This window comes from Anser anser (genome assembly GCF_964211835.1).
Source record: "Anser anser genome assembly, chromosome: 4".
Taxonomy (NCBI): Eukaryota; Metazoa; Chordata; class Aves; order Anseriformes; family Anatidae; genus Anser; species Anser anser.
The window spans coordinates 50,259,797-50,277,063 of NC_139724.1; positions in this window are offsets into that span (position 1 = coordinate 50,259,797).

A 17,267-nucleotide genomic window follows, 5' to 3' on the forward strand; every position below is an offset into this window, starting at 1 on the left:
CCATCATAAGTATTATTAAAAAATAAATACATAAATAATAATAATTTAAAAACATACTGTGAATTTTCTAATACAGATTACATTTTCTTTTTTTTTTTTTTTTATTGGAGCTGCAGTTCCTGGAAAAAAAAAGTAATTTTTCTTTTTCATGGAGTAAGATTTGGTTCCAGATCTGAAACCTATGGGAAAAAAAGGGCTTGGAAAGGTGATGTGGAAGCATTATAAAATATCTGGACTGATAAAAAGGACACCGATAATGAAGACTTGATTTTATTCTCTAAATGACAGTTATAGCCATGAGTTTTTATGGTGCCATTCAAGAACTGTATCTTTTATATCTGTTTTCAGTTGCAAAGATATTATTAAATTTCAGTCAGTTTGGGGATGTTATTTTCCAGTGTGGGAGTCTGCCTCCTCCAAATGAATTCTGAGAGAGGCTGGAGGAAGAGAGGAAATGCTCACCCTCTCAAAGAAAAGAGAAGGTCTCCCTCAAGAAAACTTAGTGCCTTCATGCCTTGAAACCACACATCGCCTACCATGTTTAAATGGCATTATTCAGACTACAAACTTATACATCCAAAGGATCAGAAATGCTAGAATTATAACAACATATTTTGGTTGGAGTCCTCGGCATATTGTGATGTTGACCCTATTGGTAGATTGTGTGCTCTTTCTGTGCAGATGCCACATTATGCATAGCAAGCTTCTTTCTTGTGACTTACATATTTTCATTCAGTTGTAAGTACTGGAAAAAAGGACTTGAAGCTACTCTATCGTATTCTGTAGTGCCCTGGATGTCCCTTTACATTATCATTACAAATATCTGAGAATAGTAGGCCTTTGCGTTTCTCCTGTGAGCCCACACAATGCTGTGGAGGAACCATTTGTTTTGAAATTAGAGGTATCTATTTAACATCAGGAAGTTTATTTGGTATTTTAAGAGCTTGTGTTGTAGCAAGGTCAGTGTAATGTCTTTCAAAACTATCCTAGATTCACATTGGTGATAGCTTGGGGAGAGATGAGCCTCAGCTGACAGTTCTTTTGAGGCATTTCTACATCCTCAAGGCTCCTTTGCACTCATGTGCTATCTGCAACTACCTCGTTTAGCAGGGAGCAGGCACTGCAGCCTGTGGCAGGACCTTCTCCCCCTTCCCCTGCCCTCCCAACATCACCAATCTGGCAGCTGGGTGAAGATGACTGATATTGGTGTCTACAGATAATTAATCTTTGGCTGACTACCACCTGCCTGATTGATGGATTTCTTTTAAAATAAATAAAAAAAATAAAAATCTGTCCACTTAATTGCTATGCAGAGAGCATCACTGAAAAGGAAAAAGAGAGAACAACCTCTCTGTCCCAGGACCAAAGGCAAGCACCATGCTCTTGCCTAGCACAGAAGAGGTTTAGTGGTTACTTACATTTTTTTAAAAACAAGCAACAACGATGACAACAAAGCAAAACAGAAACTGTCTGAGACTGATCACCAGCCTGATCTAAAAGCAAACCCAAACCAGACAAGTTATGCAGGAACAGCAGGAAACTCATTCAGAGCCATTTTCAACTCGAATGTAGCAAGCCCACCTCCTCCTAATCGTGTAGATTGTACTATTGTATGGGCACACTGGTTATTAGCTGTATTTCTTCAAGGAGGGCTTTTTGCTTAACTTAGTTAAATGGCAAACAAATGCCAAATAAAAGATCATTGCAAAATGTACCATAATAAAACTACTCTCCAAATGCCTTGTGATTATGGCAAGAAATGTCAGCAAAGCAAACTGAGGTTAAACTTTATTCCGTGCTTTCTACCAATACGGTGAAGCAGTGCAACACTAATGTGTGAGGCTCTGGAAACTCCAGCATGGAGTGTTTTAAGAACAGGGTAGCAAATGTCTCCCAGCGATGGATGGGGAATTGCAGATCCTGCATTGCAACCTGAGAGCACAAAGAGAGCTGGATGGTCTTGAGAGAGCCAGGGGTCACTCCAGGGCTGCCAGGTGACACCAGCCACCCCACTCACTGCAGGAGCGAGAGAAGTCTGTCTTACTTTGCCTTCAAACTGGACTGATTGTCTTTGCACAAGGAGGAACAAACAAAACTCTTTTGGAGGTATTGAACTGTGACTCCATCATTTCATCTTCCCCTCGGCCATTGCAATAGTCAGTGGTGTAAAGGGGCATAAAAGCTTTAGCTTAACTACTGCACCATGCTAACAATTGACATCAGTGAAAACAAATAGCTATTTATTTTTTTTCCAACTTTTTTAAGATCTCATTTTAAGATTTTAAGTCTCAACAGAAAAAACAGTGTGAGTATGTCTCATACCATCTTGAGAGGACAAATGAGCTTAGACAACTCAGCAGCAAACGACAGAAGATGGGGAGCTACTGAGCAGGGCCATGCCAAGAGTGAGCAGAGAGCTGCTGTGCCACCAGCTTCACTTGAATATTCAGGGAAGTTATTTAAATGGTGACACCTTGTCCTGGCACATGTCCCCATCGTCTTCCCTAGAACAAACCCTGGCATACAGCACTTGTCCTGTCACTTGCCTTTTTTCGTTCAATGGAAGAGCGAAAAGATTCTGCACATTGGGGACACATCTGCATTTGAAGCCACAATAGCAGGGAATGTAGATGGCTGTGCACATAAAAAATTAAACCCCAGGGTGTATTTTCACTGAATGTTTTGTGCCCTGCCCTCGCTAGACCAGGGAGACTTAAGGCCACAGTCACATGGATTAAGGCAGAGGCATTGCACAGATGGAAGATATCCACCACTCTGTGTGCAGATTTCAGAATTAAAGTGCCAGTGGTAACTGAGATGGCAGAGATTTAATAATGCTCCTAAAAGTGCCTATGTGAACATCCTGGCTGTTTGTGGGCTGGAGAAAATGTTTTCTAGGACCACAGTGGTACATGTGAATCAGCAGTTCATGTCTGCTGGGGAATCTGGGGGGAGAGGCATCAAAGTGGGGTGTGCTGGGGAAGCTGTAGGGTGAGGCGGCAGGCAGGGCAGTGTAGCAAAAGCAAACAGAGGACCTAGCTTTGCCAGGCTGGGCAATACACAGGAGGGATGTCAGAGTGACCAGGCTCTGACAGTGCCCACTATTTTTCAGAAATAACTCTTGAAATGCAGAGCTGAGGAAAACAACCACAGCCAGTCACAGAGGAGAGGCTGGAGCGCATGAGCTCCACCAAGCATCCTCCCTTTCAGCCAGCTGGCTTGCCTGCCTGTAGCAAGAAATCCCTGCACAGAACCAAAGAGCATGTTTTCCAAAGAAATTTGGGCGAAATTTCAGGTGAAACCAGAAAAGTTGATCAGAAAGGAAGACTTTTCCAAAATGAAAGACTGTGTCCCTGGCTGCACTGAGAAGCAGGACTGTCTCTAGTAAACAGTAATTATTCTTCTGTGAAGTAAAGATTTTGTGAAACATCACAAAACAGTGTCATAAATCAGAAAAGGCTAGGCCCTAAAACCTCTCGTCAGAGACATGGCCTCAGGCTTCCCCTGGAAACTCATCCCTCAGGCTGTTTACCCAGGCCATATGCAGGCTAAGGAAGTGCCTACACTAATCTGTTTAGGAGGGAGGACCACAGCAAACATCTCATGACAGCAGCTGACCTTACAAGAATGCCTCCCTGAAGATGGCAGAAACTTCATGTAGGTGCCTAAAGTTGCAAAATATGTGTCGTTTTGACCTGCCATGCTGGTCACATGCTTCACACCCTTGGGATCCCCAAGCCTTGTTCTCTAATCGCATTTTAACCTGAAATCCAAACTGTGAATCAGTCCATTCACGAAGAATTTGAGTAATCTTCTGTAGTGTTTATTTTCAAATATCTGAGCTGACTCAGGGAAAGCAGGATCTCTTCATCTCCACAGCAGCCACTTCTCAATGGAAATGGAATGCAATTACTTTTAAGGTAAAGAAATAATTGTTTTCAGCTGGTTAATAATGAAAAGAAATTGCATGCAAGAGTGTGTACTGTCAAATCCTCTTATTAAATGTAGGGAGAGACAGGTTGCAGAGCATGGCTCCAGGATGGGACAGTGATACAGCATTATCCCTTCTCCCCCTGTATTACAGCTTCAAAAATTATCTGCAGACAGTACCTCAAGACAGCTGAAGACAAAGGGTCCTACAGAGCTGGAGATAAGCACCAAGTTTTATCACTTCAGATTCATTCAATCCCCTGCCTGACTCAAACAGATGCAATCCAGACTGAAGGCCCAGTGTTTGTGTACCTTCTGATATCTTTCTGACCTTGTAAAGGGATTGCAAATGGGGCATAAGTATAATTTATACATACTATAACCTCACGGTTTATTGTGCCCGGTGGAGACTTGCTAAATATGAGACTCAGGCCCAGAAAGTTCACATTAATTCAGGCATTTGTTGTTTCTTCAAAGTGCAAAATGGTAGTTATGCAGCTGAAACTCCCAATGGTAGCATTGTAGCTTCACAAGATGAGACAAATAAAGCATCCAGTGTTCAGAAAATACCACAGGAGCCCATCTCAGTGAATCTGCTGATCTCCCTAGCATCCGTCAAAACGAGTCTTCTCAGAGAAAAAGCATCTGTGTGTGAGACTTTTCATACATCTGATAGCTGGGAGTGACTCACTGGCTGGGGTGCTGGTGTGGAGTCAAACTGGGGCGCACTTCACCAAACCCAGCTCCAAGAGCAGCAAGATGAGTGGCAAGAGAAAGAAACTGCTCCCTTCTTGTGGCCCTGCAGCATGGCCCCCTGCCCAGACCAGGGACAACGCTGCTGGGATATGGCAACTGCTTTCCTTTGCCTTCCCTTAGAAAACCTGGGCTTTCACACATTTCATTTTTCTGAATCATAGAGCAGCTGGACGGGTGCCCCACTTGAGCACCATGGCACAAACATCTCAGTCTGCACCACCAGGGTTCAGAGGGCAAGTCCACGAAGGTGGGCAGTGATGGCCTACACCCCTCATCTGCCAGGCTCTACCCTCAGGGGCACCATGCTTGGTGTCAACCCAGTGCCTCCTTAGAAGTAGGGTCCAGTCGGCATTACCTGAAGTGAGGAGGAGGATGTCCCCGAGGAAGGATGTCCCAAGCTTTCAGCCATAGCAGGGAGCCTTCTGGATTTTGGTACTCCCCTTGCAGCATCCATTTCACCTTCCTTAGCCCTCTGCACCAAAAATGTTGATCACAACTAAAAGCATTTCTTAGCATGCAGACTAACTATGCTGTTTAACACTAGATAGTAGTAATGCATAGATAACTAGTATTTATTTTCTTAATCTTACATTCATCTATGAATGTGTGTTTACATTTAGGATTTCTAAGTATCATGCTTCTCATGTGTGCCTGATTTTTAATGATCTCCTGAATAATTCATTTTAAAAGCCTCTTTATTTTCTTCTCTCTAGTTTAATTAACCTCTTGGTGCTGTTGGTGGGATTGTGCCATAAAAGTGTAATGCGTTTTGCATTAGCGTGTAACTCATGCTAGAAAAATCTGGGTCTAGCCACTGAAGAGTTAATAGCAGGCTCTGACTTAATGCTGTTTTATTACAGATGATGAATAGTAACAGAAAGCTTTCTTTATATGCTGAATGCTACCTTAGGATACCCAGGAAAGAGTACTGGTCCTGCCCAGGGAGACTGGACAGACCTTGGGGTGCTGCTTGCCCCTCGTGCTGAGGCTAGGGCAGTATCCCAAATGAGTTTTCCATGGAGTTCACTTCACCAGTCCCTGAAGACTGAAGAAGGTTCCCAAACACATGCTGGTCCTCTGCCAGAGCCTCAGGTGACAAATGCTATGGGCTGACACTGGAAACCCCATGGGAAGAACAGGGGCATCTCTCTGAAGTGCGCAGCTTGAAGAAATGCCAAGCCTGGCTCCTCTCTCCTGCCGTGGGACAAGCCTGCTTCGTGGAGAGCACAAAACCTGGTGATGTGATTGCAGTGTAAGCAGGATCTTGACTGAAATCTGCTTTTGGCTTCCCTGGTGGAGCCTTTTCTGTTTCCTACTAATGGATCCTATTGACCATTCCCATCCATTCCCACTCCATCAGCAGAAATGAACATTTCTTCCTTGTGTTGCAGTTCTGCTGTGATTATCAATAGCCATGTGAGCTGAAGTTCCTTGATGCTAGGAATTAGACTGCTTTCTGTAGTGAGAAATACTATGGGCTTTGCAAATGTAAATTGTCATAACATGGTAGTGGTCAAGTCTTTATGAATGCCATGTGTGAGATATATTCTGATTTCCAACATCTCCTCAGTCCTGGGGTTTGTAGCTGCCATATGACTGCCTGCAGACTCACCTGCCTAATTTCACAGTTTGGGCATGTTATTCCATTTTTTTACAGAGCCTGGAAACAAATTAACAAAACTGTCCCCAGTTCAGTCACTTGGGAGGGGACACCAAAGGGAACTTTTGCTGCTGACCCCACTATGATACTTCACCTGCAAAGCCAGCCTTGCTGTAAAATGCCCCCTGTGCTCAGATGTGCTATGGTCACGGGAAGGGGCAGCCTACCCCTGCAGGGTCCTCACTCGCATCTACAGCAGATTCAGAGGCAGAAGATCCATCTGTGGTCTATTGCCTCTTGGTATGGCGTTGTTCTTGAGTAAACATGTAGGTGTGCTCACGGTTGTGCTCAGGTCCACTTAGCAAAATGCTTTGCAGCCAGCCAGCTGAGCATCTGAGCATCCCTTTGGTCCTGTTGTGAAGAAGCACGTTGGGCTGCACTGGACCAAGACACAACTGCACACACACGACTGTGGAGACCTGCAAGAGGCTGCAACAACAAGGAGATGTGCTTTTCCTGGGCTCATAAACGATACCCCATCATTAGATAGATGCCCATCCCTGAAGATTAGAGAGCGACTCCTAAAATAGACAAATGATTGAGGCCCAGCTGTTTTGGTCTGGCCTAACGACGATTTAAATCACTCATGCACTGTCTCAGGAAACAGATTCTCTCGCTCTGTTTTTCCCCCCGTACCAATTGTCCGGGCTCAGGCTGCCAGAACACCATGGCAGTTACTCACTGTTAATTACCCGACCCTTTCCTAAGCTCCTCTTATGTAACTGCCTCGTTACGCAATTACACAGCGGCAGGTTGCCACACGCCAGGCGGGGCGCGTGGAAGCCTTATGATACCTTAGATAAGCGCCGGGGGTTAGAGCGGTGACACGGGGACGGGGATGGGGACGGGGACAGGGTGAGCAGGGCCCCACTGGAGGCAGCTGATGGGCAGAGCTTCCTATACACAGGCCGCACGGGTGCCTGGGCTTCCTGAGCATCTGTAGCTCACGAGACCGGCAGGCCTCGCAGCTCTCCCAGCAAGGGCCTTTCTGCTTCCTTTTGGTGGAGCCAAAAATATAACCAACCACCTACATTTTGCAATGGTTGCAGGGGGCTAAACTGAAACTGTGCGGGCTGGGGGGGGTTCTCTTCCCTCTCATGTACATTGTATGCACATCAGTGCACCCTAAGGAGTTTGGCACTGCAGTGTTTTGCTCAGCAGCGGTACCTAATTTTGAGAAGGCGTAGTGTACTATTTCCTACATCACTGGTCATGGGATTCCTAGTTTGAAATCTTCTGTAATTAAGAAGATTTTTTTTTAACCTTTATTCTTTCTTCAGTGCTCAAAACTTCATTCAGAGGCAACAACTGCCACTGTGCGAGAGGCAATGATTTTCCTTTATTTTGCTGCCTGTAGTTTCTGAAAACATTTGGGTGGTTCACATCCCCACTTTCTCTGAGTATAGATGGAACCCCAGCATAAAGGTTCCATAAGGATGGAACCTTTAGTATTGCAGACTGCAAAGAGCCCTGTACATGACCGTGGCTCAGAAAGGGATGAGATGGCACTCGGGCAGGCCTGTCCACCAAGGAGACACCCCCTGAGTCCTGAAGGGTGTTTTAGACGTGGGCATTTGTGAAATTGTATAACACCAGGGTTTAGTTTACTAGGTTACCTACACATATTAAAACGCATTTTAATTTAATGTATTTTAATACATGCCTAAATGCTTTCAGCTTCCAAAGACCCTGAGTTCCGACAGTAGTTCTCAGAGAAAAGAAGCCAGCAGCTTGTAAGAAAAGGAATATTTGCTTCTTAACTATTGGAGTGAGACAGGTAGAATTTGAACCATAAGTAGAAAAAAAAACGTGTATGTATATGTATTTTCTTGTGTAATTGAAAAAAGATTATGCAGCCATAATTCAGGCCCGTTGTGTTTTTGTCTTGCACTAACACGCTATTTTTTCTACAACATACCTTACCATTGGAAATTTAAAACAATACTGCTTACATTCCATCTGTGTTAAAGTGTTCGATCTTTTTTGCTCCCAAGCTTCATTCTCAGCCAAGAAAGTTATATTTCTGTGTCCTAGGAGCTTATTACTATCATTTAAAATTATTTGCACTGGATGAAAAGATAGAAAGTGCAAGTAGCTTATGGACTTTCTGTGTAGGAAATCCGTTCACCATCCAGTCTGTCTGCCCAGCTGTAAGTTGCTGCATATTGAAACTATTAGATGCTAAACATAGAGCATATGGTTTAAGTCTCCTCATGCCATGGGCAGCACATCTTTGAAGTCTTAGCTTTAAAATGTTCCCTCCTTTGGGAGATCCACCAAGAGCTGTGCACACCCGGCAGCACTTTTCTGGGGAACACTTTGAACTGATGATCACTGAGTTACTGAAGAGCAAGATTCCCTCACAGAGGCATTAGTGTCAGAACATACATGGCAATGTTTTAAAGGTTTTCCAGATAGCCACACGTACAACATGAACATGCTTTCTGAATTTTCTATCTGGGGATCAGCTTTCCAAAATCACTGACTACCCCCTGCATCTCTTTACGGGATAATGTGGTGATGTTACAAGAAATCCCATCTGAAGTGCATAGCGTAATCCTCCACTATAAATTATGATCATCAGCCTTCTGGAAAGCGGAATTGCCTAGGGCAAAACATCACCTCTCTTTGTCTGTCAAACCAGGGTAATACTACTTACCTATATCACAAGGGTACATTTAGGATTAATTACCCCTCCTGATGCCAAGGATGAATTTATCCCATGGCATTTGGTACTGCCACCCATTAGTGATAATCTGTATAACTAATTATTGTGAGGCCTGCCTGCCAATGTTTTCACACACACACATAACATTTACTTTTTTCTACTAGACTTTCTGGCACTAAGAGAAGTTTCAGACATTTTTTTTTTCTCAGCTAGTTTTTGCTTATGTTTTCTCCTAAAGAAGCTTATCTTCAAAGGAATCTCGACTAATGAATCCCAAGTGGTCTGGGTTGTGTGTCCACAAGGCGCAAGTATTTCCTGCTGACGCTTTAGGATATGCTTCCAAGCACCTTTTAGAAAAGGAAGTAGACTAGGACCTAGAGAGATCCTGCCCCAAAACTGGGCTGCAAATGATTCTTCCAGTCGTTGGTATTAGCTTATGATGTGCAGCTCAGCAAGCAGCCTGCATGGCTAGGTCAGGTTAGGTTTGAGGTAAATTAACTGGAAATTGAGTTTCCATTTCCAGAAGTCATTTGCAAACTCTCTGAAACTGTTAATGATTAAAGGATCCACGTCCCATTGCTTCAGTGGCATAAATGCCGGATTTGTAGGCTTGAGTGATTCATCCGGTCACAGGGTAAGCATCCAAGACAGGTGAAACAGTCTCTCTGTTGGCTCAAGAAAATAACTGCCAGGGTGGGCAGTGGACACTTCGCTGGCGTGTCTAACTTTGAGACAGCTGAAATTAACTGAAATTAATCCCACTTTAAGATGCTTTTGAAGATGGGAATTAGTTTGCAAAGTCGTAGCAGTGCAGAACTTCAAAGGTCAGCAAGAACCTAATTTAGACTCTTTCCCCAGTTTTGAAAATGTTCCCCCCTCTTCTCTTTGCATCACATGAAACTCTGGTGCTTGATGAAAAATGCATGTGCAGTTGTATATCTGAACTTATGAATACAATGCACTGTATATAGCACAGCACACTATACTGTTTGCATTCATTAAATCCCCTTCCACTGGAAAATTGGCTCTCCGGCTTGGGATATGCATGACACATAGGAAGGATGTCTGTAATCACTTACACAAATGTCCATATCCTTCTGCTCTTCCTGCTCTGTCCTTACTGTCTATCATGCCCAACCAAAGTGAATCTGAAACTGGGAAATGACAAGCTGTGAAGTATTTTCGATTAGTTAGAATTACGTTTGGGTCTTGAGTATCATAAAAGCCAGAAAAACTGCATTTACTAAAACCTTTTTCTCTGAAAATATATTAATAATGTATGATCATACTTTGTAGATAATGCAATAATTGCTTGCTTGATTATGTAGCCAAAATAATCATTTTCAGAGATGTTTGATTTTTGCATGGTGACTACATTTTGTGTAATTTTCAGGGCAACAGATGCTCATCTATTTGTTCTGGTTCAAAAAACAGCTCTAAATTGAAAGTGAATTACTGTAAACCTTCTGCAGGCATCTAATTTTACTTTTTAAAAAAAAAACACATGCAGTCTAAATGGTCTTATACTCAGGAGGGGAAAAATCCCCACACAAAGTCCATGTTCAGAGAACTCAGTGCACTGCAATTAGCATCACACCATACCAAAAAGGACAAATTACGCTCCCAGAGAGCCCACATTCACACACACACACACGAACACGAGCTGCCTTCCAAATCTGCTTTTCAAATGTTGATTCTGATTCTTTGCTCCAGCATGATGGTATTTTATGCACGTTTTGTAACTATGTGCCTATTTCACTAGGTAAATAAATCAAAGTTGTGATCGTGGCCAGGCTGAAATTTGGAGGTATGTTTGGGTGACGATTTGAAGAGTAATGGACTACGCAAAAGCTGACCTCCAAAATAGGAACAATCTAAACATATATCTAGGGATAAACAAATACTACAAAAAAAAATGTCTTGTGTATTTTTTGTCTTAAAGAACAGGGAAAAATCCAGCAGTAGAAAGCAGAACAAAACTGCAGCTGGTTAGCTTATCTGCTTCACTTTTTGGGTTGTTATAGAGATACTCTGTCTGAGGTTTTCAGAAGTTACCACCTTTGAACTGGTTATTTCCACCTGTTTTGATGCCTAAAAGAGCAAGACTTGGTGAAGACAACCTTCTAGACGTCTTTCTTTTTCAGCCTTCCCATGTGTTTTTGCTGCTGGAATTCAAGGGCAAAGCTTTTCCCTCCCAACCTGATGCCTTGCAGCTGCTCCCAGCTGAGGCCAGCATGGCTGGGATGTCACCTGGTGAGGCTGGGCCACCCACAGAAGGACAGGAGAGGAGGCAATTTGTGAACCAGACTGCACCACAGCCCTTTGATTTCTTTATTGAATTGTGACAACTCCCATATGATTTTAACTTCTTCACTTGACCAGTAAAGTGCTTCATCTTTTTCATAGCTATGGTTATTTTTCCCTTGACTGCTTACCTTTCCCAGTGTACCTTCACTGTGGCCAAACCTGAGGTTGGGGGCAATTTGGAAAGAGTGTGGTGACAGATGTAGCAGGCATCTTAAATGTGCTCCCTTCTCCTCCATCCCACTTATGCTGAGGATTATGCTTAGATCCTCGTTCAGGGCATAGCAATTAGATGAAGTAATGTCTGAGACTAAAAGAGGGAGAATGATCTTGTTCTGGGATTTTTATTTTATTTTATTTTATTTTATTTGTAAATAACTCATTGAAATGAAAACAAGGCAATGTTGCACTGGAGAGGAAAATGCAAGAAAGAAGTTGCTGATTTGGTTAACAAGAGGCTACTTAAAATCTCTTTCTAAACAGGAACTTTTAGAAAAAGGAGAAGGAAATGCCCCAAAAGGTATGGTCGGTCATGGCATGCAGAGTGAAGATAAGAGCATCGAAAAGAGAATCAGTTCACAGCCGGTGGAAGAGGTTGGTGCTCAGAAACATCATCTGGGGCAGGAGGAAGAGCTGCTGCCAAGCTGAAACGTTCCTGGCATCAGGCATCACCTATCTCCTCCTTGTCCTTCCTCTGCCTAGGGCCCTTAGGCCAAGGAAAAGGCTTTGATAAAAGCAGCTAAGGATCTGGGGATTAAAGAGGGGACAGGAGTTGCTCTTGACCTCACTGGGCTTCCATTAAGCCATGAAGAGGCAGAGAAAGAAATCTGGAGAAAACAAGCTAAACAAGCAAAACCCCGTGAGGCAAACTTTCTGAAACCATCAGCCTCCAGCCACAGTCACAGGCTGCTGTTCACTGAACACGTGTGTGTTTGGAAAAGAAGCAGGAGGCAAGAGGGATGCTGCTGCTTGGACTCAGCTGTTTCTTCACACCGCAAAGCACAAAATCATACCTGCTAAAGGAGCAGGTACCAGGTTGTGCTGCCTGTAAACCTTGCCTCCTGAACTGAAACCTCCAAACAAAATGTGATGGTAACTGCCTCTCCTTCAATAAGACCCTTAATGGAATGGCACAGGCATCAGTATCAGACCTGTGTTTATTTAATATATTTCATTATTCATGATCTAGAATTTTACAAAGGAATCAATTAATTACAGTTGCAGAAAAAAAAAAAAAGAAAAAAAAAAACAAAGGTATGTTAATATGCTGCTGCCAGTAGTTCAAGTAAGCCAACAGCTTTGCCAGGAAGATATTTTTCCTTCCAGCCCAAATTACCCAAATTGCTCTGTGCATTGGAGCGGTCTCATTGCACACATCCAGACACTGCTGGTCCCGCAGAGCCTTCCCTCGCAGCCCCTCGCTGCTTTCACTGGTGAGCAACAAGGCATATGGGGAAAAGGAGCAGATGCACAAGAGGTGGGTGCTAGAGGTGGGTGTCGGGAAGCTCTGGTGGGGAAGTAACGAAGACGATGCTCTGGCAGGAACTATTCTGGTACCTGCGAGCATCCTCAGCGGTGAACGGAGAGTCTAGGCAAGGCTCTCTGTCCCATCTGTGGGCATTTGGGAAAAAAAAAAAAAATCCCATCTTTTTTCATGACAAAAGGTATCTAGACAGCAGGGTGAAAAATGCTGCACAAACAATAGGTGGAAAAAAAAATAATGGGAATTATGAAGTATTTCTTTTCTTTTTCTTTCTTTCTTTTTTTTTTTTTTTGTAGAGTCTCCACAATGTCTGTCATGCATAGTCATGTCATAATATGCATAATATGAATAAGTCTCAATGCATAGATTTGTCGTTGGCTGTCACAGAAGCCCTGTACAGCCCACTTTCTCCAGTCAGGGTAAAATGCTAAAATATATCGCAAAAAAGAATCATATTGAATGTGTCTGCTTGGAAGTGATAGACTTTCAGGAGCTGTACTGATGTTCAGGAATGGTCTTTTCAAGTTCAGCATATACTTAGCTGGGAGAGAGGATTTAGGCATTATTAGACAAAGTGAACCATATTCATATGGTGTTTATAAAATACATTTGGTTATTTCCCACTGCAGCAGATGGTACACAAAATAAGAAATGACCTGGAACCTCATTACCAACTGCATAAAATCTGCACAAAGCTGCTCAGGGAAGTAGGGAAATATTTGAGTATTTTTGTTTGGAAGAAGGCTTTGCTGACTTTTGGTCTCTTTTGATCTCACAAAGATCTATGTCAATGTGGGGCCGGATGGAAAGCCAGAGCTACCCAGCCTCATGCTGCAGGGTGCTAGCCGTCAGTCACTGCCAGAAGAAGACTTATTCCCTCCATGGATGAATGTGATGGGTGACTTGTTTCCAGCCTCCCCTCAGGCAGCTGATGGGGCCGTTGCCCAAGTCTGCAGCACCAAAGACCAGTATTTGTTCTTCCAGGGACACGGCTGGAGTTTCAGACGTCTCTAGATAAGTGTCGTGGTGTCATACGATGCGACCAGCCTGCCTTGCCAGCCAGGAGGGCTCTCAAGGGATAGTGATAAGGGAAATTATCCCAAGGCCCAACGCTCAAGAGGGCGCCCATCTCTAACACCTCCCTATTCTTGGCATCGTGCACTGCAGAGTGGTAGAGTTGGCAGCCAAAAGTGCAATCTCTGTGAGTTTCTGTCACTGTCAAGAGTTAGCAGGGACAGGCACAAGGCACCAAACTGGTGCAGTGCTAAGAGCAGCAGGACGGGGCCTGAGGCCCAGCACAATCACCCTCACGACTCTGCCACAACGTAAGGACTAACGCGGGGCTCCTTCCCTCCCACAAAGTGCTGCTGTGTGGCTTCCCCTCCCACATGGGTTCACAAAAAGTCATCCCCCCTTTCCCCACCCGGGAGGGAATGACCTTCAGCAGCGCTGGCTTTCACGGGACACCCAACCGCAGCGGCACTGGGTGCTTATCTGCCTCGCCAGCTGCCAGCCCCTCGAGGAGGAGCCCCACTGCTCCCTGCCTCGGGTCAGCCCAGCTCGGCACAGCCATCCAGCTCGTGCACTGGAAACCTTGGTCTTCCTCCTCTTCTGTACGGTTTTGTATTTTCATATGAATTTGAGCCTGGACAAATGCGTGTAATTCAAGCTTAATCTGCCACTAGAAAAAAATATTATTATTTTTTTAATGCAAAACAGCCATCTATCTGATGGTCAAGTTATTTAGTAGTTACAGCTGCAGCAAGGTCCATCCTAGAGAATAATGACACTTCAGTGCTGGAAAGCTGTTTTTAGACTGTTTTCTAAAACTTCCACCGAATCCCAGAGGCTGTTTCGTGTCACAGAGCAGTCACAAAACAGCGTTTGTTGAAGTTCCTTGTGCGAAGGAGCAGAGATGTTTCCTCCTCCAGCTGATATGCCGTAGATCAGCTTTAACCATATTTGCAGGTATCACTGTGGTTAGGCTGCTACGTAACCACAGATGACAATTTGGGTGCCAAGCAATCCAGATAGCTTCTCATGTGACTGTAACGATCGCACAGCACAAGAGGGGTCCGCAGTTTGCTGTGACATCTGATTTGCTTTTGCACTGGCCACGTGTGAGTGTAAAACAATAACCAAACAATAACCTTTTTGTGCCTGCTCCTGCATTGCAAGAAGGTGTGCAGATCCTTGCCCACAACCCTAATTTTGCGTATCTGCGGACTTCATGAAAATTAGGCTCTGCTCTAAAGAAGCTGTCTGTATCATGAAGATAAATCTTGAAAAAAATGATGATTCTGCATGGGCTCTCCAGGCTGGTGACAGTGGCTGCGTGCTGCTCTACAGCGCCTACAGGAAATACCCTCAGCCATACTGCAGTGTTATTTCTTAAGGCATTTCTTATACAATAAAAATGATTCCCTGGACTGTCCAGATACTAGACAATGAAAGAGGTCTCTGAAATTCATTCCAGCTGGTTAACAGATACGTCCCTCATCATTTGTGATTACTTTGCTAATGGCCCTGCACTGTGCAACGCAAAATACTTTGAACTTCTCTCAAGATGCTCATTTTTCTCTCCTCAGTTCCTGAACTGAGGGCAGTGCATGAGAAAACAGGTGTGTTTTATTTAGTCCTAAATAATTTTCTGCAGTGAAAAACAGGACAAACCGCTCCTCTCCTTCAGCCTCCCCCCTCCTTCCTCTCCTTCACGTCAGGAAATGATGTTTTGAATGCTTTTTGCTTTGTGTAAATGGTAAGAGCAGGTCCAAAACACTGTCATATGGTCATCCACAGATGCCTGGCTCAGGGCAAGGCTGACAGCGCTGGTTGATCCCGAGGAGGTACATACATCTATCACTGGTGATTAGAAAAGTTCCCCGGGTGGTGAGCAGCACACATGACGATCACACGGCCTGGGAATCCTACGCAATTGCAACAATAGTTTATGAAGACGATTAAAGGGGGGTTTGTTCCTCGAGCAGTGCAGGGCAAGGCCAAAGGGGCTCACGTACAACATGCTGCCCATCTCAACAGCGCGGTTGCCTGCAGGACGGCGCTTTCTGCAGCTGCAGCACATTAAGGAGCAAAATAACACAGCACGAGGAGGGAACTGGATCCTCCCTGCTGCTGCTGAGGCATTGAACAGTTTGCCTAAAAACAATATCTTCCCCAATGCTGCGTAGTTAGGCCTTAATAGAAAAATAAAAAATATTAAACACAGCAAGATCCGAGGCTTGTGAGGCAGCTTGATTAAGCAGTAATAGAAAAAAAAATAAGGAAAGAAGCATTATAGATCATTAAATTTTTTTCTCTTCCCAGTTATTTGGGACAGAGCCTGTAAGAAAGCAGGTAATATTCTTTCTGCTGGAATTAACTGCCAGAGGAACAGAGGCCACCTGTGAGGCAAATCCTCTAGGTTAACTCCTACCAGTCCTGGGGAAATTCATGTCTCCCATCGCAGGCTGGTGGCTTCTTTGCAGGGGGCCTGTGAGGTGCAGTGCTGGCATAGACCTTGACCCTTGAAGTGCCACAGATGGCCCCAAAGACTGAGCCCAGGGCCAGTGCCACCAGGGGTGCTCTTCTCCACACTGGGGGGCCCAGAGCTCCTGCCTGAGGACTGGCCAAAAGCAGCTTGGCCCTTTCTGCTGCAGAAACTCGAAGTGAAACTTGAACAATGGCTGCTAATCAATCAGAAGAGCCCGAGAACTCTTAGAAAGCTCTTGTGAGCCGATAGGGAATGGCGGAGGGGATGCAGACTGCTGTGTGGCCCGTGTGCTGCTGCTGGAGCTGCCTCCCTGAGACTTGGTGTTCTACTGCACGGCAGCTTGGGCATTCCCAGGCAGTGCCTCCAGCCCTCTGAAATCTCAAGGGGCTTTTGAAGAGTAATTATAACCCTGGATTCTATTAATTTCCTTGGGGGATTTGTACCAGTACTGCTCACATTCGTATAGATCTCCACACTCATAAGGGTTAGAAGCTCCAAAAGCAGGGGATGAAACTTCCAAAATGACTTAGATACCTAACAGTAATGAAGAGATTTTATTTTATCCTACCTAGTTTCATCAAGGATGCTAACAAATATGCTGTGTAAACATTTATTTCTATTTTTAAAACAGAGGTTTTTAACCTACTTAACTCCCCTCCTCCCCTACTGCCCTTTGCAGTCTCATTTTTCTCAGCTTGAATAGCTAAAATGTACTACACCAGTTTTGAACTTGTGGTGATTTCAAAGTTTTCAAGGCAAATGATGGGAGGGAAGCCTGCTATTAGTTTTAACTGGAGTTTTAAAATGGAATGGCCACATCTTCTCTTTTGCCTCTCCGTTACAAATGGCTATAGAGCTACCTCCTGTCTGGTCCCCATATGCGACAGAGTATTTTCTTCCTTTGTTTCGTTCTCTTAAGGCCACATTGGGTGACCTTAAAATCAGAAGGCTGCAAAGTTTTTGAACTTCATGGCTT